This window comes from Lagopus muta, chromosome 7, assembly GCF_023343835.1.
Source record: "Lagopus muta isolate bLagMut1 chromosome 7, bLagMut1 primary, whole genome shotgun sequence".
In the NCBI taxonomy this organism is placed as follows: Eukaryota; Metazoa; Chordata; class Aves; order Galliformes; family Phasianidae; genus Lagopus; species Lagopus muta.
Window position 1 is genome coordinate 40420177 of NC_064439.1, and position 22099 is coordinate 40442275.

Genomic DNA, 22099 nt, shown 5'->3' on the forward strand with positions numbered 1-22099 from the left:
ACAGCACTGTGGGGAGCATTTCCAAAAGCAGCTGAGTGACATAGGTGCTAGTATCATCTTGCAAGACTCATGCTCCTTTGAAATCCTCCGCTCCGCATGACCAAAGGCCTTTAAATATTTTTAAAGCCACTCCAGAGGCACATCAATATTTGGGTAGAGTCAGCCACGTTTTAGACAAATAAAACTGCTTACAGGGACTCTCAGAAACACTAGAGATCAGCGCAGGGTGATGTCTCCCCTGAAGGCTGTTTGTTTGATCTGGTTGATGTTCCAACCCCTCTTGCCTCCTCTCCATGGGCCCCTGAAGTTAAAGCAGTACCATGAGCTGTGGATGCATGTCAGAGCATTTGAATGTTCCCAGTCAGCTTCTTCTTTCTGAAACCTGCTCTGGCAGCTGCTGCACCAAGGCCTCCCCATGCACAGGTTCAGGATAAATGAACCCCTACCTTCACTCTCTTTAGAGAATCACCTCCTCCTACTATTGCATTGTCTGGTACTATGATTTTTTTTCTTCTTATGCAGACAGCAGTATTAAGCCTGACAGAGAATGAATGAATATCAATAAGACAGAACACAAATGGAATATGGAGCACTTCTTCCTAAAATTCTAATGAAAGTGCCTACAGGGAGGTGGCACACACAGCAGATCACATACATAAACACATCATGTTGGGGAATCGTCTATTTTCACTGAAAAATAGCTCCTATGTAGGCAATTTCCTAAACGTCCATTCAAGTTAATGTATATATTCTCTAGCAATTGTATATAGTAACTGACTTCTCTCTCTTAGAAATGAAGTTGTAGCCAGAGCCCTGGGAAGGGAAAAGAGAGAATGTTTCTAATGGAGGACAGAGAAAGAGAGACCGTGTCTGACCTGTAACCCACCAGATTGTCCCTCCCAAATTTTCTGCTTTTGCTCCATGTGGCTTTCCTCTGGGCTTCCCCCAAACGAGAGCATAACAGAGCATTGACTCCAGAGGCTTACTGAAATGCCTTCTGAAATGCCATTGGCAAAACACTGTGCTCATGTTTATAGGCAAACAATTGCCAGACCCATGAGGTCCAAGACTGTTCCTGGGTCTCCTACATCTCTGCCTCTCACTTCTCCCTGAACATCTTCCTCAGAGCCCAAGCTGCTGCTGTCCCTATTAGTTCTGCACAACCAATCATAGAACAGCTACAGGCTGCCAAGTTTTGGCAAAAAATCCATCCTTACAGCTAAGGGATGCCAGTTGATGGGTGCTTGGTATGTAACTGCCTTCTCCAGCTATCGTGGCAGTCCTGTTTTGGAGTGTGTCCTTGGGGGCAGACAGCAGTGAAATTTTTGCTTCTGTCATGACTAAAGACCTTGTCTTCCCTTCATCTTCATACTATACTCTGTAAATCACCTGAGAGCCAAGCATGTATTTTTTTTTTTTGCTACAATAAAAAACTCAATGCTGCCCTCTGCCAGAAATGCGGTAGTACTGGTCTTGAACTGCTTTTCCTTAATCCGCAAGTGATGCACCTTTTTTCTCTGGGCACTGCTCTTACCCACCAACACCCCCCACCACATTTGAGTCACCAGTAAGGCCAAGGAAGTGATCTCCTTGCTTTCCGTAGCACATTCTATGTGCTCAGCTTGTGGCAGTGACAGAGAGTGCATGCCAGCCACCTGGCTATTTACAGTGACTGCAAACTGAAGGAAGGCCTAATGAAAAGAAGACATATTGCTACCCAGGTATAAAAAGAGAAACAGTGCTGTTACTGCCTGTGTTTATTGCAGTTTAAGTGGGAGAATATGTGGTACTCCTTTAAACTCTCATTAAGCTGCCATGCAGGATGACTTGCCATCTCACCAAGCCCAACCCTGTGTGCCTGGGGCATGGCTATGGTGCTGCCCAGACCTCTGCCCAAGGGTGGGTTCAACACAACAGCAGAATCTATTTCTCATAAAGAAAGAAAATACAGCTCTTAATAACATGGCTACCAAATCATAGAATCATTAATATTGGAAAAGACCTTGAAGATCACCTACTGCCAACCCACTCCACCATGCCCAGTGAACACATCTCTCAGTGCCACATCCACACGGTTCTTCAACATCTCCAGGGACAGTGACTGCACCACCTCCCTGGGCAGCCTGTGCCACAGCTCTTTCCGAGAGGAAATTCTTCCTATTATCCAGCCTGAACATCCCCTGGTGCAATTTGAGGCCATTCCTTCTTGCCCTATCACTGTTACCTGGGAGAAGAAGCCGATCCCCAAATCACCACAGCCTCCTTTCAGGCAGCTGTAGAGAGCCATCAGGTCTCCCCTGAGCCTCCTCTTCTCCAGACTGAACAATCCCAGCTTTCTCAGCCCTCCCCATCAGGTTTGTGTTCCAGACCCCTCACAGTTTCATTGCCCATCTCTGGACAGGCTCCAGGGCCTCAAAGACTGTTGCAGTGAGTGGTGAACAAACCAAGACACCCGGCATGGTCCCAGCACAGTGCCATCACAGGGATGGGATCAGGTTAATTAATTATTCAGGTGAGGCCACAGACTGCAGTTGTGTGGATTTTGAGAGTGATGTACACACACTGGGCACCCCACAGCTCCCCGGTGCACATCTGAGACCTTCTCTCCATCACTTTGTCCCACAGGCAGATGAGATTTCTCTGCATCCCAGTGATGGCCAGGAAGGGGCTGGAGAGAGGTATGAACACCTCACCTCCATTCTTCCACCTCCCTAAGAAGCCCCTGCCAAGGCCACCCCCTCAACCCAGATGTCCTTGGGAAAGTGCAGAGGTCTTGGAAAGATATTCCTCAGTGCTGACTAAAGGTTTAACTTGGCTTCACGGTGAGTCACGGAAACTACAGAAAGGCAACTCAACAGGGAAATCAAAAGGAGTAATTAAGAGAACATAGTAATTAAAGATGTATCCTAAGAGATCCTGTACGTGACATCCACACCAGGCAGGGGAGCTTGCTATGCATGAGCACTTTCCTTGCCCACTCTGGACTGCAGAAGCTGGGGAGAGATGCAGCCACAAAGTTGCCATGGCTACAGATGCACAAACCTGGGGGCTGGGATCAGCCCTGCCCTGTGCTGCCCAGAGCTCAGCTCCCAGCTGCAGCTGTGTGACTGACCCTGAGCTGTGCAGTGTAAAAAGAAAGAATGCCTGAAAGTCTTAACATCTTCAAGGATAGAAAAGTAGACTGACTTGAGGAGATGTTTCAATATACGCACACCGTGCCATGTGTGGGGAGGAATATACATCATGTTATTGAACTGTAAATGGGAGCACTCATTTTGCGGCCCTCATTCTGTGTCCAAAACTTATGCTTAGCTTTACTTGTGTCACCTTCTCTCCTACAGGTACCTGCATTCAGCCAGCAGAGATGTGCTAGAAGTGAAATTGTGTGTCTATGTACCAGGAGGGAGTTATAACACAGGATGGAGTTCTAACACTTGGAGTTCTATCACAGCAAGCCCTCCATACTAATCACTGCACGCTAGCAGAGCATATTAACAGTGCATTAGATACCATCAAAAGCTGATTTCCTTTGCGTACGAGGTGCCAGACCCAAAAGTATGTGGTCTGATCAGAATAGAAATGATGGCTGCACAATAACCACTTGAATATACTTTCCATGCTATTTGCTGACATAAATCCTACTGCTAAAAGCATAAGAAACTGCCAAGGGTTTTAACAACATGGTGCTTATTGCACACAGTAAGAAAACTGGATTTCACTGTCTGAATGCTTTCGTAAGGGCATGCTGAGACACAGACAAGTTTTAGGATGGCAGTAGTAGAACCCAACCTCACTTTTCAGGTCCGTGAGCAGATCTGTTTGCTGGGTCTATAAGAACAAACAACTGACCTACGGGTAAGACCAGAGCTGGGTCCTGCCTCTGGCCCAGAGGCTTCCCATCGCCATCCTTGTCCCAGGCACCAAGGACACAGTGGAGCAATGCTGCTTTTGTGGCACTGGGGACTCTTTCCCCCTCTTCCCACAGATATGCATGTGGGACAGAACATGATGTATTCCTTACAGAGCTATGGCTCCTGGACAGTCAGTAAGTCCTACTGATGTATGTGGGCGTAGTGTGTTGCAGGCAGGCTGCAGGGAGATGTGGCAGAGCTGGTCCTGGTGAGAAGAGGGAAGTAAACGGCAGCTCCTTCTACTCAAATATGGGAGCTTTTTTTTCCTTTTCAAAACACAGGTGTTTAATTCCTATATGTGGCATGAAAGGTAAAACAATTTTCCTTGGCAGCACCAGAAATGCCTGCTATGCAGGTGATAATGGATCGTAACACTGAACAAGCCCAGCTTCCACGACTGCTCTGAGTGTCAGCAAACCTGTTACAATTAGGGGTTTGGAGGCAGTGAATGTTCTGGCAGCATCTGGCTGGAAAGCATTTTAACTGCTGGGCTGGCCCCAGCACTAGCATCACATGAGCCCAAATTAGCAAAGCAGACGTTGTCCTCCCATAGGTGATCACACTTTAGCCATGACACACTGCTAGATTTCTCCATAAGCAAGCCCTGTTAAGCCATGCACAGGATGCCCTTGTCCCAGAGGGGACAACCCACACTGCTGTGTCAACTGAAATGGGTGCTAAAAGCTTAACTCACCCACTGGGCTTTTCACTCTGAAAAACGAGGTTTCATAACCAGCCATATCCCAAAGCCTGAATGTTTCTGAGCAGCTTCTTTTTTCTGGCTACCCAGGCATTTAATTGCACGGTGCATCGAGCTCAGAGCCTGCAGTCCTTGCATGGGTTTTGGTGCTTTCATCAGCCCCGTTGCCTTGCCTAATTGAGATACGGCTTTTCCCTTGAATTGTTGGCATATCAGCAGGGGGCATCGCTGCCTGTGGCTGCTTGCTCTCAGAGAGCTGTCTGGGATTACGTTCCTCTAAGAAAACCTGTGCCCATGAACCCATTGAGTGGCTACTGGAGCATGAAGCCCACTCCTCTGGGTGAACCTAATAGGAATTAACAGCCCAAGTTTGACAGCCACAGCTGAGAGAACGGCACCATAACCATTTTGTTAGATATACTCGCTATTTGAAAACATGATCTGTGGCATAAACATGTCCATAAAGCTCCCTTCAGCAGAGTTAGGATGTTTATAGCTCAGATGAGTTTTGTGTGCAGCTTTTCTACGCTAAATATCATTATGTCTCATAACAGAGGATTGAAGAAGAGCAAAATAGTCTATGCAAGTTAGGTTAGAAGATAGTAACACATCTCAAGGTTTACACCCAAGAGAACGATTGCAGTTTTCCATTTAAAACACTTAGATTTTGAAAAGAGATGAAATCCATTCACCTTTGAATTTTCAAAAGGTATCAGCACTCAGAGTCTCTCCTCTGGACAGATTTTCTTCTGTAGATCTTTGACTTTGTAACTAATTAAGGCATCTTCAAACATGACCTTCAGCAATACTCTGCCATGGGCTTGTGCTCAGGCTCTGGGTACAGCTCATCCACATGCAGGGGGATCTAAGAGACACTGACATTCTAAAAATGGGACTAACAGGGGCTCTTTGCATACTCTGGTTGTGAAGAGGAGTGAATTTAAAATCAAAGCTGGAATTCATCTTTGACCCAAAATGAGATTTTAATGCCTTGGCTTTGCTTACTGAAGATTTCTATTAAAGCCATGGGACAAAAAATGCTAATCGAATACTTTTCATCTTTTTGGAATCTGTTTGGAACATCTCATTCCCCAGCTATACCCTGGGGTTGTTCTGGGCAGAAGGACGCTCTGCAAGACAGACTGAACAGATGGCCCCATGTGTCTGTAAACAGCTGTGTGTTTAGCCAGGAGCCACTACTGAAGAGCTAGAATTATTTCTGTTGTGTTGCCTTCTCTATGGAGCAGCTTAATCATTCACTCCAAGAAGGAGTACAGGAGAAAAGCCCCTGCCGTGATGTCAGATCTGCATCACGTGGGAGAAAAAGGCAAGGGACTGTGCCATCCCTCAGACTGGAATGCAGCTGGGAGCACCAGCCTCACTGAGGGAGCAGCATCGGAAAAAAAGCCTTCAGGCCTCCTTACCTGGTGTGCTTTCCAAGAAAGGAGCCAGCACTATCTGATTTGGGAAGAGATACAAGAAAGCTCAGTACTGATGCTATGAAGGTTAGTTTTGTCAGGCAGTGAGCTTTTGAACAGTTAAAATGTTATGTTGCTGGTGAATGTAACTCTTGGCTGTGCTAACTTTCCATACAGCAGTGACCTCTTTCAGGCTGATAATAAAGAAAGCCAACGATCAACCTACATTTGCAAAGAATTTGCACGTGTAAATCAAGCACAAAGGAAAGAATCCATTTCCCACGTGTCAGTTTGCATGTTTACTGCATAGCATATGTCCCACACCAAGAATTACTCATTCCTGGCCGCATTCATGCCCACAAAGCACAGCAATTGGAATTGCACTTTCTAAAGTCCAATACGTCACCTTGCACAGTCACAGAATCATAGAATCATAGAATATCCCCAGTTGGAAGGGACCCATAAGGATCATCACATCCAGCAATCCACATGCTTTCTGCCAAGCTCACCTGTGCAGAACTGCTTTAGATGAAACCTATGAGATGTCACACCAGCTGTCAGGTCTGACTTTAATGAGAGCATTCCTTTACAAGATGCATAATTTTTGCATGTGGAAAAAGCTTTAAAGATGTTTCACCACTGGGTGCAACTGCCTAAGCTCATCGCTGTGCAGTGTGCAGATTTCTTTTGATGCAACCTTTTTCTACTCCACACTGCAGGTTAGTTAGGTTCTCTGTGAAGAAAACAGAGAGATACCCAGTGGGGGCCTGAAGTACTGTGTGTTTGTTGTCATCTATCTCGCTCATTGGAGTATTGCACGAGCCAATGTGTCTGTGAGTTGTTTTTATCATCATCTGATGCAGTTGCTGGCTGTAGAAAATCAAAGAATCAAGGAGAGAGGGCAGATTTGAAATCCACTATTGAAATCCAAATGCCACAACAGGAAGAGCTTAATTCTATAGATCATTTCAGGCGTGAAGCAGAAGGTGACCCCGCGGAAATCATTTTAATAACATAAATGAGATGGGATGTGGCATCTGTAAGTGAGGGAGAAGGGAGAAGGTAGCCCTCCTTCCCTGGGGGCTCTGGCTGCTTAATCTGGAGATGGTTTTTCCATCAGTGCAAAGCGCAGGCTGGGAGGGCTGGGCTTTGTCAGGAGAATGCTGCTGACTAAAAGCTGCCCTCCCATGAAATTAACATGAGGAGATGAACACTGTGCCTCAAATACATGGATAAAAATGGCCCCAAAATGGGCACCCTTCTGAGTCAGCATCAGCTGGACAGGCAGGACAGCCAGCTCCACCACTCCCTAACAGCCTGGTCCCCAGTGAGGAGACAAAGTGCAGAGAGAGAATTTGCCTCGTCGTCATTAAAGAAAGGTAACAAAATTTAAGCTATGGATTGTATGCTGGGAAAAGGTTCACATCACGTGAAAAGCACTGTCACAGCTCAGCCATCAGGTGAAGCAGGAATGATAATCCATGTACAGATCTCAAACCTTATCTATGGAGGTATGAGATATAAAACTGCTTTTCTTACTCCTAAAATAACTTCCTAAAAAGAGGACACATGCTATCAAACTATTAATGAATGAAGGGCACCATAGCTCTGTCGAAGGCATTCAGGAGACCTGCAACAGAAACATTCTTAAAAGACAAAAAGGAAATTCTCTCCTGTGGGTTGGCTTAGCACCATTGTCAGCAGTCACTGACTTCAGACAGGTGACATGAAGGAGATGGTTGAAGGGAGTCGCCAAAGGACTGCTCAGCTCAGTGGATTTCAGATGTCAGCAGCTTAAACTCTAGCATACGAGCTAGTTTCAAACCCAGTGACACGGCCACCTGTTCAAATTAGGCATCCTGAAACACATTCTAGCCTCAAGCAATAAATATTTCCCTGAGAGTACAGATGGAAACTTAGGAGCCACAGCACAGGCACAAAAAAAATGTATGGCAAATATTCTACTGACCACAAGTTGGCAGAAAGAACTGTTAGAAATCCTATCCCTAAAGAGCTCAAGGATAAAGGAAAGGAATGCTTGGGAACAAGAGATGGAATATTTGAAAGTAGAGGACGTCGCATCAGTATTCGCCATCAACAGCTTGGTGAGTTAACTGCTTTTTGATTTTGTTACAAACACACACAGAAATAAAGTGAAGACTTTGTTTTGTTATTTTATTAAAGAACAAATGACACTTAAATTCACCACTTGCTAAAGGTGTTAGTTTTGACAAGCAGTGGGTACCCCCATGGTACTGAAGCCCAGCTGACTTGTCACCTTGGCACTTTTAGCCATGTAAATACTGTTTACATACCACAGTAATGGTATTTCATTTAGTTTGCAAAATCAGGTGCCTAAGGTTTGGTGAGGACACAGCTGCAGCCTTATTCATCCCCTTGTGTGTATAGAAAGGAATCAGTTTGTATGTATGAGCAGCTTATAGGAAGTGGGAGGAGGAATGGATAAATGGACAAGGATAACCACAGTATGAACTGTTAAATTACACTTCCTCATACTTCCCCCCCAGCTCTGACACCATGTTTGCATGGGACTCAAGCCCACCTCCTCCCATTTCCTACTACAGTTCTCCACCTCAGCAGTCAGCCATATCCCAGTGCTGTTATTTACAGCAGGCAGATTACAGAGCACCAGAAATAGCAAAGCATCATCCATTCAGTCGCTGAGCAATGTGAGGTACTAAGAATGATGAATCCTTCCTACCCAGACAAGAAATGATTGATTTGAATAATTGCCTGAGAATATTCACATGACACTCAAACACAGTCGCTGTCATGATTACCAATGTCTCTGTTCCTCACAGTGAGTCTATAATTGGCATAAGTGTCTCAGATAATTTATACAGCAACACGATTTTCACACTTACCCAGTTCTGGATAGTTGCTAATATTTCATGTGACAGTCACTTTATCATACAAAGGGAGCTTTCACAAGCTTTTGGCACATCTATTGATGCCAACTGTCACTGAATTTCTCCATTTCCCTGTCTTTTTTATTCATTGTCACTAGTAACTACCTGTTTCTTCTTTGTGTCGCGGAGATTAGACATGGTATTAGGTCAGTACAAGTCTTTTCCTTTATTTAAGAGAAAGACCTATTTGCCAGTTCATACACAAATCTGGTTATGATTCTGTTAACAGGGAAAATTCCTTATTTCTCAAGTCCTCCTAAATGACTAGGTAAACAAAGGAAGTATTTGCTTACTTAACAGGTCTCTATCCCCCTAAGAAGAAGGCTACTTCAAAACTAATTAGGTGCTGTTGCCACTCCATGGTGAGCAGGAAAAGAGCTGCTCCATGTTGTTCTCGTCACTGAGATCTGATTGCTGGGGAAGAAAACAAGACTGTTCTCTCTGGTTTGTTCTCTCTAGATTGGCCTCTAACTGAACTACTGGATAGCCCAAAATGACACTCTTAGAAGTTCTTCCAGTCTCTCTATAGACACCATATTTGCTTCAACAGCGCATGTACGCTTTTTACTTCATTTTAACTGGCATTCAAGAAGCAAAGCCTTAAACTTCCTTGGCAACACCAGCAATTTCCTTGGCTTGCAGAGCAAATCATGGGGATCCCAGTTGCCTTTCTGGGGCACTCAGTACTCTCCCCAGCATACACACCACTCACTTCAGGGCAGTGCTGCACAGCAGCCATGGCAGATTCTTGATTTCATTTCTTCATTCTTGCACATACTAGGTATCAGCATATGAAAAACTGCTACTGGGGCTAAGTACTCATCATGCTACAACTATTACTGACTGTCAGGTTCATCAGAGAGGGGGGGTGGCTGCTTGGATTTTTGAAATAAGAGACATTTTAATGAATTTGGCTCTTTGGAGGGAACAAAGTGTCTATCCCGTCCATACACATTCAGATACCTGCAGCAAAATGATATTAATATGCATCAATCCTTTAGCAAATTACACGAATCTGTAAGAGGGCTTTGAGGCATGTAGCACTTTCAAAATCCTTAGTTCTGCTCTCTCTCCTGTCTGCATTTTGAATACGCCGAGCAAATGTGTGGAGCCCTTAGTCCCAAATGGTTTCACTGACATTTTTGGCTGAAGCAGAGCTCTTTGGCAGGATGATCAGGCAGCAGCACAGTCCACGGATGTTGCCTATTACCTTTTGCAAGACTTGAATCACTGATGCTAATCCAAAATTGTTTGAGTCTTATATACAGACTGGCTACCCCATAGGCTCTGTTGAGCTGTGACTACACAAGCTGCCACATCGCTTGGTTTAATCCACGTCCACCCAGCTAATCATTTTCAAAATTCATATTTAAAAAATCCAGGTGGCTCAAACCCAGCAAGTTTCTGGCAGCAACATGTGTGAATGGTTCTCTCTTTCCTGGCATATAAATGTTAACAGCTCAAGTGCCCACCAAATGCATATCTGTGCAGCACGAATGGAAATGGTAAAAACTAACAGAGAGCAGAGGCAGTAGAGAAGGCAAACAGACCAAAGAGCTGAGGCAACACTGCCCAGAAGCACATACCGGAGTGCTCTGTAGCACCAATTGGACATACATGAACGTTGCCAAAGAGAAATGTGTCATTTACAACTCACTAAGCTCCTCTCTGTGCTCCTGCAGGTAGCTGACTTGCTTTGCAGCACGGTCCTTCAGACATGTGGGGCTGCAAGCAGCTTGAACACAAGGGCTGCCTGCTCTGTCAGATCATAATGGTGTTGTCCTTGCAGCCTGGCTAGGTTCTCTCTGAAAAATCAACACACAATAGCACATAAAAAACCTAAAGGCAGCCTTCTCTTCCTCTCCCACATCTGGCAACTGTCCATCTAAATTTTCCAGCTGCTGATGCATCTGTCCTCCAAGGGCTGTGCCACCACATCCAGCCACCAAGCTCCATTCCCTGCAGAGGTCAGTCCTGTCCAGATAATGGATCATGCCTCAGGAAGAAAGCAGAGAGCACTTATAGCTTTCAACAAAAGTGCAGGGAGTTGCAAAACTAGTGGTTTAAGCATCTACAAAGGCACCTGCTTGGTTTTATGAGTGGTGCGTTTATAAACTGCTTTGATTTCCTCTTGATGGACTGTCTTAATGTTAGCTACTCCCAGCCTGAGGCAAAGCAAGAGCCTTCCTTCCCAGTCACAACAGAGAAGCTGATAGATCTGGATGACTTCATTTGATCAAGGATGGGAGTGCTGCAGTCCAGCTTGCTGATGTTCATGAGCAGGAACATCACACAGCAGTGTCTCTGCTGGAAGGAGGTAGCTTCTCATATCAAGCCCTCTGTTATTTTCTCATTAAAAGAAGTTGCACACACAAAGGGAGCTATAAAGCAAAGGCAAAGCGTGAGGATGCATGAAACCAAAACATTTCAAAGTTTGCTTATGTTGAGGCTATTGCTTTGTCTACCAGTCTGTAAAAGTTGGCTCAGCAGTTCTAGCTCCTTATCGTGGATCCATCTTCCACTCGTATCCTGAAAGTTGATTTGTTCCTTGACAGTCCTGGTGGGCAAGTAGGGCCATGGACGTGCACAGTGCCATGCTGGATCTCAAGATCAAGCCAGGCCTCTGGCTGCCATCACACTGAGCGAGGGTGTCCCATAGGTCCCATGTCACATCTACCAGCTCTGCACTGACATCTCAGGCAGACAAAGCTGCCTAAAATGGCACCGTACGCCCATGTCTGGGCACCGTGTGTGACTGGCTCTGCTACATACATGCTGCTTTCAATAGGCACTCCCCGTAAAGCCATATAGTATGGAGAACACCCCTTATCTCCTCGCAGGTGATAGAATTAAACATCCTATCAAGTCGCTCTACAAACTCAATATTCCAGGAATAATGAATGAACAATTTTGCATGAAAAGCTTATCGAATTATACTCGCTTTCCATTGCAAATTATCCTGAAACAGACATGGCAGTAAATCACCACAACCCTATGAATTTCACACAAACATCTCAGACTATCGATACTTGGGCGGGCTTTTTATTTCTGAACTATGTCTGTGTCTGTGGCCATTCCTGGTCTGAGATAGGAGCACTCTGAGTCTCATTAAGGCTGGGATGCAACTCACAAACCTAATGAGAAGCTCAGCAGATGGGACGTCTTGCAATGGATGCTGCTAGTGCAATAGTTGCTGGACAAACTCAGGAAAACAAACCTCAAAAGCCAGTCAGTCCACAGGAGTCTGACACTGAAATACATAGAGTTTTCAGTGAAATTAGTGCATAAGCTCCATTATCAATACCAGCCAATTAGGAAAAATAAAAACATGAAGAGAACCCAACAAAACGTACAGCTGCCCTCAGCGCTGGGGCGGGGCCTACAGAGCCGCGAACTACAGCTCCCACAAAGCCTTGCGCCGCGCCGCGCCTGCGCCATAGTCCCGCTCATAGCCCACGGCGGGCGAGGGGCTGCTCGTCTCCTCTCCCACCTTCCCCCCGCCTCCCGCCGCCGCCGGAGGAGGCGGTAGTGGCGGCGCGGCGGGGCCAGCCGGGTGCAGCCGTCGGTGCCGCGAGCGGCAGGTGAGCGAGCGCGACGGGGCCGGGCCGCAGGGGGGCGCCATTGCGCGGGGCGCCGCGGGCCGGGTTTCTCTGGCGGGCGGCTCTCGGGGGGAAGGCAGGAGAACGGGGCGGGGGTGCGGGGTGCCGCTCCTTCCGTGTGCCGATGGGTGGGGAGGGGCACAGGGAGAAGCCGACATTGAGGTTGCACAGGGCGAACGCGGAGGCATGGATCGTGGAGAGTTTTCTGCTTCCAAGCCGGGAGCGAAAGTAGCCGGAGGGCTTGGCTGGGAGAGGGCGTTGATGAGTGCATATGGGGAGAGCGGTGTGCTCGGGACAGGCTGCCGTGGGAGCCGTGCGATTACAGCCCTAATGACCTCCTTAGAGCTCGGGTGCAGCAGGATTGGGCTTACCGGGTCCAGCACGGATGTGATTATGTTCTCTTGACAGTGCTCACTGGTGCCCGAGTGCCTCGGGAGTCCCCTGTATATCTGCCTGCAGCTTCGTAAGCTCACCAGCCCTTCTAGGTTGGCCCCAGTTAACGTGCGTGCTGAATTAATTGCCTCCTGCCCCTTTTAATTACCGTGTGCTGACTAAGCACGGTGGGAAAGTTTTCACGGTGTGTGTTAGTGCGGGATGTGTTACACCTGCACGCTCTGAGCTCTGGCTCAGCGGTCTGCTTGTGGTCACCGCATCCCCTGGCTTTCTCCTGTCCCCTCTGGGTTAGCCCAGCGCCTGAGTGTGCTGTGAGGATAATGGCTGCTGCCTCAGCAACGTGTGGAGAGGCGCTCTGCTCTGGTGCCGATCATAATGACTGTATCTGAACAACTGGTGAACGCGAGGGAACATATTGGTGTTTTCACACCAGCACCGTAGTTGGATAACTATTGACAAATGCTGACTTTATCATGGTGATTGCTGATTCGGGAGGATCTGTTGAGTTTGGTAATATAGCAGTAACGGTGCCTTTTAATAGCAGTCTCCAACTCTTAAAACGGTTGAGCTGATGGATCGGCTTCTGTTAGCCTTCCTGAGCTGAGAACCAGAAGAGCTCTCCTCTGGGATGACCTTCTCTCCCAAGCACATGGGATGTATGCTAACACGTTGGCTGAAAAACAGGGTGTTCATTTTGCAATGTCACTTTCTGAAGCGTGGTGGGTACCAAATGCAGAGCTCAGTATAGGATTCCTGCTTTGCAGTCTGCATCTTTGCAGAAGCACATTGTGAATGGTTTGTGATTCCAAGGTGGCAGTTTTACTTGGCCTTCCCTTTGTGTTTAATTAAGTATCATAAAAGCTGGTGTTGAGCCAGTTTGTGAAGTGTGCTGTGAACAGACTCTGGGTACCAGCTTAATGTTTGGGGATTATTTACCTGGAGCCCACTATCTGTTAAGCAATGCACAGAATGGAAGGAATATACTCAAGTCTTTTCCTGGTTATATTTTCAAGCTCGCTGTGAACTTGTTAAGGTGCGCTTAAATCATCTGACAATTGGGCATTCTCGTTCTCATTGTTCTGCAATAAATGTTACTTTGTAGTCTTCTGTAAGTGCTGTTGGTTTGAACAGGTCTGGTTGACGGCAGCCCATGTTCAGTTACTGTTCCCTAGAGTTTTCTTTCAGCAGATTATATCTGGCCAGTGCTCTGACATAGAGAGGCCTTTGAGAAGTGTTTTAAAACGTACAGTGTTAAGAGATCCTGCACTCATCATTTTATTCAAATAAACAGAGCCATGGATAACTTCTCTCAGCAAAAGACCAGTTTTCTGTTCAGCATGGCTTCTGCAACCAGAGCCTCTCCAGGTTGTGGAAGAGCAGATTTTTCTAGGAAGTAGTGGAGAGAGGCAGGAAGAATCGTGAAAAGGAAAGTAGTAAGCCACGGAGCTCAAGTCCTGTCACCTGTCAGAGGTTCTCAGCTGTGCAAAAAGAATTTTGCCCTCTCTATGGTCATCACCCAGGAGCACTGCAGAATTGAGACTTGTACTTCAAGGTGGTGGGCAGAGTGGGTTTGTGGGCCCATAAAGCTTGGGGACGTGTGGGCTAGGAAGGGTTGTAATGGGCACAAATAATCACAGAATCACTGAATCATTAAGGTTGGAAAAGCCCTCTAAGATCACCTAGTTCAGCCGCCAACATGTCCCCACCATGCCCACTGACAACGTCGCTCAGTGCCACATCCACACGGTTTTTCAACACCTCCAGGGATGGTGACTGCACCACCTCCCTGGGCAGCCTGTGCCTCACAGCTTTGCTGCTCTTCTCTGGACGTGCTTCAGGACATCAGTGTCTCATAGTGAGGGGCCCAAATCTGAACACAGCATTTGAGGTGCAGCCTCCCCAATGCCAAGCACAGAGGGATGATCACCTCCCTGCTCCTGCAGGCTGTGCTATTTCTGATACAAGCCAGGATGCTGTTGGCCGCCTTTGCTGCCTGAGCACACTACTGGCTCATGTGCAGCTGGTTGTCCTTTAGCACTCCCAGATCCTTTTCATCCATGCAGTTTTCCATGCCTGTAGTGTTGCATGGGGTTGCTGTGACCAACATGCAGGATCCACACTTGGTCTTGTTAAAGCTCATATGGTTGGCCTCAAGCCATTGATCTAACCTGCCCAGATCCTTTGTAGGGCTTTCTTACCTTCAAGCAGATCAACAGTTCTTCCCAACCTGTTGTCTTCTGCAAAATTACTGAGGGTGCACTCAATCCGCTTTTTCAGATCATCAATAAGATGAGATTTTAAACAGTACTGTCCTCAGTATTCATGCCTGAGGAACAACATTCATGACTGGTCACCAGATGGATTTAACTCCATTCACAATACTTCCTTCATTTTCTGCCCACCCTCCAGAGGCAGCAGAGCTTAAGGGGACTTTGCCTAGTTGGCACAAAGTGCTGGCTGAGGGTTCCTGGCTTGGCTTAGCCAGATGGATGCATGCCACAGGGACTCTTCTCCTCTAGACCTTCTCCTCCTGCATTAGGATGTGCTCCTTCCTACATCATCAGCTCCCACACCTTCCTGCCTCCATCCTTGAAGCTGCCTCTCCCCACGCAGGTTTCTTTCCTTACCCACGAAGCACGCAGGCCAGCCTGGCTGTGCAGGCAGCAGAGAGGCGTCCGCTCGCATTCAGTCACGTGAGGCAGCCCTCAGCTCTGTCCGTGCTTGGAGCTGTGAACATGGCATTGAACTCAGCATGGTGGAATTTAAGCTGTGAGTTTTCGAAGGCAATTACTGGACACAGGCAGGGTCTGATGAGCTTGGGCTTCGTTAGCTGTCTCCTGAGAGTGCCAAGCCACACCACTCACTCACCTTTGCGGAGACCAGATTCTCTTCTGTGACGCTATTAGATGTTTTCAAAAATAGCTCCATCAATCTGTTTTAAAAGAACTGATCTGCTCTGATAAAAGTGCCTGCTGGTGCTTCGCCAGATATGGGCTTGTCACTTTTCCTCCTGTCACACATGCAACTTCTGTCCTATATAAAGAACAGCTTAAAAGAGACTGCAAAATGACCACCAGCCTAATGTAAAGATTTACTTTGTGTCTATGCATATAATCTATAATTATTTCATTGCACACTGGGAAGCAACCAAACAAATAATACAAAACAATTTCAATCTTTCTGAGGATCTGGAAAGTAGATGCACGTTTGTGCATACCAGTAGTTTCAGGATGGAGCTGCAGTTGCATGGCATACCTAGTAACTCCATTTGTATTGGTATATGCAACAGCAATATTCTAATTTACTCATTTCTTTGATGCTGTCTGAGCAGATGGTATTTTTGAAAAGGTCTATTAATTCTGTGAGAATTTGATAATGGCTAATTGCTGGGGGATCAGAAGTGAGCGGCAGTCAAAGCGAGCTCCTGACTTCTCCCTGCTCCGCAGCCTCATTTGTAAGCTGCTCTCCTCGCAGCAATCCTTGCTCAAGAGTATTCACCAGTGTCCTCAGCGTGAATTGGGGACTTGTTGATAGCTCTTGATTAATTGAACTGTGCTCCATGAACAAGTCACATGCTATCACAGGGAAGAGTGAGGGGAAGGTCACATCCTGTAGGACCAAGTACATTGGGAATTTTCATCAGAGAGCCCTTTGCTCTTTGCCTCTTTATCGCTTGCTTCTTGTTCCTTCCCTTCTTTCATTTTCCTTTCTGTGTCTCTCTGTCACCTTGCCTCTCATTTAGGTCTGTTCGTGTTCTTTGAGCGCCCACCTGAGTGTTTGTAGCAGGGGTCACAAGTGCTCTGACATCAAAGGATCGCGTTTCAGAATTACAACTTTTCCTTTGAACAAGCAGGAAAAAAGGTTCCTGGTTACTATGGCGATGAGTGCTATAGAAGTGCCTATAAATAAATAACGTAAACAGCTGATTGTTGGACTTTGGTTTGCAGTATTTTTGCTCTGCTAATCAGATAATTAAATATCAAAATAGAAGGAGGTGATATTTCACCAGTTTTATTACACAGATACTGTTTTTATGCCTTCACCTTTCCAGTGCTCCTGCTGAAAACATTTAAATGGCATGTCGTTTTGTTCTACCTCTAGAAATTTGATGTTTTGGAAAATCTTAGTCCAGTATTTATGGAAAGCCTTCCAAGCGTTAAAAAGGTGGTATCCATTTTACGTTTAATCAGAACACACACTTTGGCTAAATGCCTGTTCGTATCTCTAAGAAACTATTATATGTTGTCACAACGCTTATATTCCATTCTGGAGTGTCAGAAGATATAATTATGTTCCTCTGCAGTATTTGAAACCCCACTAGTATACAACAGCAAAACTTAAAGAGTGTATAATGGAAATAAATTCTTCAGGGGAAAGAAAATGGTTGTTTCAAATACACAAAAATAGGTACTTGACTAAATGCCTTTTACTTCAGAGCTTGTATAACTGTGAGGACAGGGATGCTTCATATTTTTTTTAAACATGGTTACAGTTGCTTTTCGAAGAGCAAAGTATATGTTTGCAGTGTGTAATGAAGGCAGGGAAAGACCTGGGCAGTAACAGGCCTAACAAAGTAGGAGGCATTACTTTTGCAGCAGCCCTTGTACAAGAGCAACGTGGAGTTGGGTAGGGTGGGGAATGGGAGTGGGTTAAAAGTCTGCAGCTACTTGCAAGCTGAACGGCTTGGGTTTGGTGTAACTAGAGACCATGCAGATGCTGGAGCAGGGCCTGGCTCCCAATACATTAAGAGTTTTCTGAGTTGGAAATCATCATCATTACTAGTATGTACTGCTTTTAACAGTGACATATTTATTTAGACGCCCCCTCTTAGGGTAGGAGGACGAAGCATGCATATTGCTATTAATGACAGGACAAGCTGGTGAGGACAAGAGGTGGAGCTGTTGCTTGTCTCATTGCCTGCAACGGGTAGGATAAAAGGGGAAACAGTGCATATACCAAATCTATTTTTTTTTCTTCTGGTTGGAGTTGTTTGGTTTCTACTCTGCATGTGTCTGCTTTTTCCTTCATAGGTGTTTTCTTCTTTTTCTTTTTTCTTTTTTTTTTTTTTGTCTTTTTTTCTTTTAATCGTTGGATATGATCCAACACCATCTGTTGAAATTTGTCGATGTCACATCTGGGTATTCTGATGTATTGCCTATCAAGTTATATTTTGTGTTCAGATGAGTTTCTCGTATGATGTGCTGACAGTTGCTGACGGTCCTGAGATGGGAAGCTGGAAGCCTGGGAGAAAAAAGAGAGAGGGGAGAGTTAGCCTTTAAAATATAGCCTTGATTGGTTTTGACGGGTGGGTTTTCATTTGTGGTACCTATGGTTGTCTTCTTTTTGAAATAAAGAAAGGGGAATGAATTAACTTCAAGCCAAGTGCATTTAAGTGGTCCTAAGATTCTGTAATTAACTTGAGAGATTTCTAGTCCTCTCCTACCTTTGTCATTGATCTCTTTTTGTCTTTGACACTGGGTTCCTCCTTCAATCCTTGTCTCTATTTATAGATGCTCTCACACTTACTTGAATTGCAGCCTTTCCTTCTTCCTTTACTTCTCAGTTCTTCTCCTCTCCTCCTTTAGAAAGTGGATCTCAAAATGCCTCAGTTCTTAATAGAATCTTAATATCCGAAACTGTGTTATCCTACTTTGGAGTTGAAGAAGCATCTGGATGGTGGTCTCAGGCATGGTTTGATTTTTGGTGATCCTGTATGGAGCCAGGTGCCACACTCCATGATCTTTGTGGGTTCCTTCCAGCTCAGGTATTCTACAATTCTTAGTCACCCCATAGGAAAATTACTAAGATTTTTGCAGACCCTTGCAGGCAGATCACATGTGCCAAAGCAATAAGCATCTCTGAAATAACTACAATTTTTTTTTTTCTTGATGGCTTGCTACTCAAATAATGAAAGCAAAAATGTTTGTTTGTTCGTTTTTTGGTGCAGAGGTACACAGTACTTGCATTTCCCTACACACTGATAGAGATAACGCTGTACTATGTAAACCAGAGTCCAAACACACTACAGACAGTTCATTTTCTGTTCTGCACTTTTTTCCTGCCATGATTGCTCTGAGTAGCAATTAGACCAGGGCTGAGATAAGTTTCCCAGCTTGTTATCGTTCTTCATTTTTAGATTGGCTAAATCAACAGAGAAATAATTTATGTTTAAATACAAATTTTAGCCCTGGTATTGTACTGGTGGAAAGCATAACACAGGTGTTTATGAATGGGATGTTTGTGAGATTGCACGTGCAGGTGTGAGTTATGAACAAAGACGGTTCCCTCTCCCTCCCAAAGCCTGGGTGGTTGTATGGGGCCTCCTCATAGCACAAGTGTTGATGAAATTGGAATTTGCCCTTGGAAGGGAGAATCTTAATTCTATGGAGGTTTGAAGGTGAGGACACCAGACCCCTAAGCTGAGGGGTTTGCCCCCTCAGAAAGGAAGGAAGAAGCTGGAAAGCATTGACTTGCCTCTCCTCATTCCTCCTGGCAGTGTTGAGGCATGAATTTCCTTGTGTTGCCTCCTGGCCTGAAGATTGATGCCCTTCTGTAGCAGTACGGAGATGTTTTAAAGTGATGAGGCCATGAGGGCATGAGTACAAGGAAGAACAATCACTGCTTCTTGCTGTGATCTTCTGCAGCTGTGTACTTTGTGAGTATTGGATGAGGCCAACTGGAAATGATCCAGCTCTTGTGCTGTTGTTCATGAGGGAGTGGGGCATGCAAAGGTCAGTGTGAGGGTACAGCAATTCTTCACAGTGTTGGTGGGTTGTGTAGCACAGAGCCTTTTTCTCATAGTTATTGAGCATCAGCTCAACTATCCGCAGAAGTGGACTTTGGAGGAAATCCCATAGTTGGAATACGGCCAAGTTCTCTGCTTGTAACATGTTTGATAGCACTGCAGGGAGCCGAGGCTGGTCTTCAGTCCTTAAATACATTAAATTAACTCTGAGTGAACTTGCTGGGAAAAGGGTAATGAAGCAGGTCAGAAATGGGATGTGTGTGCTGAAGCACATGCAGCAGGCTTAGTGCCCCAGGCGGCATTCCCGCAGGCATGTGGCTGGGGAGCAGCCGGGTCACAGAGCGTGCTGTGCTGCTCATTAAATGCACTGCAGTCCTCAGATACAGCCAAAATCACTTGTCCAGCTAAAAAAGATAAAGTCGGCTGGAAGGAGAGCAATCCCATCGGGGGAAACTTGTGAGAGGAATGGGCTGCGATCTGCTGTAATGCTAACTGTGTCAGGCATGTAGTAGCCAGCACCCTCTCAGGGAGTGCCTGAGCTCATTGCAGCCAAAACTTCAACAGCTGATAGCGGAGACTGATGGAAATCTCGACACGTTTATTCTGTCGTTTCAGGTGGAGGCAGGTGCCAAGTGGAGCTGCAGTGTGATTGTCGTTGCACGGTGCTTCATCTTTATTTCATGCGATGAGGAGGTGGGAGGGTGGAGATTGCTTGAAGTGCCTGGCTAGAGACAGAACGTAATTTATCACTGCTCATTTGTCTGGAGGGTTACACGGCCCATATATAATTTAGAAAAATGTTTAAAAAATAAGGATCTGTTGTCTTTAAAATCACTTGGCGCTTGAGTCTGTTGGCTTAATCTAATTTCTGTGATACATAAATGCACTGCTGTGCATTTCATTTTTATTCTGTGTACATGTATAAACAATATGCTTACAAGGAACCAAGAAAGTGTGTATAAATAGCACTGATAAAACCAAGCCCTTCACAGTCTCAAAGTAGTGTGAATTTTCCATATTTAGGCTGAAAGATGTGGAATTGCACCTGGGTTTAATCTTGTCAGTTTTCCTGAGATCATGTTTAGTATGAATGTTCTTGTCACGTGGTCTGCAAGTGGACTTTTTCTGATTCAAGCCTGCTGCTGATGCTCTACAGCTGAATTGTCAGTAGAAAGGGACACCTCTGTCTGCTGCCTTGCTGTGGAGAAATCATTTTTTTGTGTGAACTGATGTAGATGAGATCCTAGTGGTCTGGTGTTTGCTATCCTATGTATGTGCACTTCCTTTTCTTGCTTTGATGTTCTGCCCATGCCTGCTCTGCCATGTCTGGGGTAGGTTGGTATGGTGTGGTTTGGCATGAGGGGTCAGCAATGTTATCACAGAATCATAGAGTATCCCAAGTTGGAAGGGGCCTATAAGGATCAGAGTTCAACTCCTGAAGAAGAGACAGGGATGTTATGAGACAGTGCATAGCATATGTAGAGGGTGTCCATAATTTACAGACAAGCCTCTTCCCCTCTTGCCCAGTGTAAATAAGATCAGTAGACAGAAGTTCCATACATTCATATACTGGCAGTTCACTACTAGCTTAAGAAATCCAATTCTCCAGAAGGTTTCCAGAGGAGGAATTTCTTTTCTGTGCAATGACCTGAGTGAGTCTAGATCTTTTCTTCATCTGATCCCTATTCTGGTTGTCCTCTGGCTGCTTTGCTTTCTCTTCTCCATTTTTAGTTTCATAACACATTTCTTGCTCTTTTCTGTTCCATGGTGTATTTTCTTCCCGAGGAAGCAGCGTATTCTGTGCACTGGATGTTGTCTGCATGCTCCTGTTGGTGTGAAGCCTTCTGTCCCCTTGAGCTTTGACGGGGAGGGGAGCATCATTTGTGTGTGCAGATGGAAATATTTTTATTGTTGATTTCTTTTTTTGGTGTTAAATTAGATATCATCTCTCACGTGTCCTTGAGCCTTCAGCAGAGATACAGGGACTGACTGCTTCTGATGCACTGATTTTATAGCATCATTTATTTTCCCTGAATTACCTCTGCCTGGTCCTGTAACACTGCAGCTGGCACTGCAATTCTCATATCCATCTCCTGTATGATAACTGATATTCTTTACTTTGTGCAGTACGATGAGGTCTTAGGGTCATCACTGGAAATTCCTTAGTGCTTTACTGATTGATGTAGATGAAAAAGATAATCTCCCACTCTGGTATTTTTTTCTTTGGTGCTGTCTTTGAAGGTTGTACATTCTTCTGCTGTACTTCCTTTGTGAAAGTGACTTCTTTTTGCTTTCTTACCTTCTTGTCAATTTCCTTTCTTCCTTCCCTTTGTTTCAATGAAATGCTTTCTATATTGTTTGTTTAGTTTTGTTTCTTTTTGTGAGAGAAATACTCCTGAGTTT

The 22099-nt window shown here is 45.4% G+C and overlaps 1 protein-coding gene across 3 annotated transcripts in view; it reads left to right on the plus strand.

Moving 5' to 3' along the window:
• The window catches only part of POMGNT2 (protein O-linked mannose N-acetylglucosaminyltransferase 2 (beta 1,4-)), an 89310-nt gene that overhangs the window by 41467 nt on the left and 25744 nt on the right, over positions 1-22099 (plus strand). For 2 of the 3 annotated variants that reach the window (XM_048951886.1, XM_048951885.1), the window contains exon 1: positions 12366-12540. The exons of the other annotated variant lie outside the window; for it this stretch is intronic. The gene's annotated coding sequence lies outside the window, so the exon portion shown is untranslated. Of the gene's footprint in view, positions 1-12365; positions 12541-22099 lie in introns of those variants that run through there. 3 annotated transcript variants of the gene reach the window in all.